Below are 1,944 nucleotides of genomic sequence, written 5' to 3'. Positions count from 1 at the left end.
CTATCCAGAGTAGGTAAATCCATAAACAGGAAGCAGATTGGTAGTTGCCTGGGCTGGGAGTAGAGGGGAATGGGGAGTGACTGCTAATCCTTCTGGGTTGATGAAATGTTTTGGAACTAGATAGCGGTGATGGCTGCACAACATTGCGAATGCACTAAGTGCCACTGAACTGTACTTCAAAATAGTTAATTTTATGTTATGTGAATTTCACCTCAAAAAAAAAAAAAAAGGTCTATGGCCATGCTACCCTGAGCAAGCCCGATCCTGTCTGATCTCGGAAGCTAAGCAGGGTCCGGCCTGGTTAGTACATCGATGGGGGACTACCTAGGAAGACCAGGTGCTGTAGGTGTAAAAAATATAAATAAATAAATAGATAGATAGATAGATAGATCAACCAAGGGTTGTCTCACCTAAAAAAAAAAAAAAAAGAAAGAAAGAAAAAAAGTTAACAAAAGAACATGTTAGCTAAAGGAGCAAGGATTTGGAGGGGGTTTGGGATGTGCTCTCTCTATTCTTCCGGTTCCCCTCGGGCTGGTCTTAAACAGACAGTAACAGAGTTAGCAAGAGCCTCGGAGCTCAGTGACTCCTTCCAACGGCCTTTATCTCCATTTTCCAGATGAAGAAACTGAGGCTCAGAGAGGTGAAATGACATGCCCGAGGTCACAGATTCCAAGTCAGGTTTTGAACCCAGGTCGAGCACTCAAACTTTTTAGTTTTTAATTAAAAAATTAAATTATAAATTTTCCCCAAGGAGCCTATAGTTTGATTTTCTTAACCCCTAAACACCACATTTCCCAGATACTGACTTTGTTGTTTTTAAATTTTTCTATTACTCAAAGATGTTTGAACTGCCAACCAAAACTTGTGAGCAGGACAAGGTAAGAACACCTAACAGTTATTGAACACTCACTATGCGCCGGTGCTGTTCTGAGGGCTTTATAGTATTACCCAGAGGGGCGGCAAGTATAGACTCACACTCTGGACTGCCTGGATTCAAATCCACTTGCTCGCTGCATGAGGTCAGGCAAGCCATGTCATCTCGTTTTCTTTACCTGTAAAATGAAGGTGGTGAAATTGTTCCTACTTCTCAGTGTTGGCAGGAGAAGCGAATCGACGCAGCAAGTGCTCAGTAAATGTTAGCTATTATTCTTGAAATCCTTCATAAAATCTTATGCGATGGGGCCTGTCATTTCTTCAGTTTTACAGATGAGGAATCAAGGCACAGAGAGGTGAAGTGACTCGAAGGAGGTCACACAGCTTGAAAATAGCAGAGCGGGGATTGGACCCCACATGTGCACGTTAAATCCATTAATTTCAAGTTCAAATAATGGTTGCAAGTTGCTTTAGAGTCTGGGGCTTCGTAGGTGAATAAGTGCAAGATCTCCCCCAGCCATCTGCAATCCTGGGTATGGCTCAGGCCTGCCAGCCCCACCTCCCTTCAGATTCTGACCTGACATAGCAGGAGGAAAAGCATATCCCACTTAATATCCATACCAAAGATGGCCATTCTGGCTTTCTGGGTTGTAGCCTCAGCTCTGCCCCTTCCTGTGTGACCATGGACACGTTACTCACCCTCTCTGAGCCTTGGTTTGAAGATTTGATATAAGGATCTTGGCGTAAAAGGAACTTGGCTGATGTGCAATACATCTTAATAAAGATGTATGAATAAATACATTATTAATAAAGAGCAAGTGAAACTCGGAGGAGGCTTAAATTGCTCCTTGGGAGGAAGTATTCCTGAATTCAGTGGTCTGCAGCAGAAGAGAGAAGAGGGTTTGGGGACGGGGACGAGTGGCCCCCTAAATAATAGAGGGGATGAGGAGAGGAGTCGGCAATGCAATCTTTTAAGGCAGAGCTCGCAAACCCTCTGCTGGGCGCTACAGAATGAGTTGGCAGGACCTTCCTGGTCTGCACGCCTTCAGCAAAATCTGCTCATACACAGGC

At 44.1% G+C, this 1,944-nt stretch overlaps 1 pseudogene; it reads left to right on the top strand.

Moving 5' to 3' along the window:
- Positions 1–230: 230 nt before the first annotated feature.
- Positions 231–349, top strand: LOC111737048 (annotated as a pseudogene).
- The last annotated feature ends 1,595 nt before the right edge of the window (positions 350–1,944 follow it).

This window comes from Pteropus vampyrus, unplaced genomic scaffold, assembly GCF_000151845.1.
Source record: "Pteropus vampyrus isolate Shadow unplaced genomic scaffold, Pvam_2.0 Scaffold23, whole genome shotgun sequence".
Lineage (NCBI taxonomy): Eukaryota > Metazoa > Chordata > Mammalia > Chiroptera > Pteropodidae > Pteropus > Pteropus vampyrus.
The sequence above is the reverse complement of the archived record's forward strand: the minus strand, read 5'-3'. Positions and strand labels throughout refer to the sequence as shown.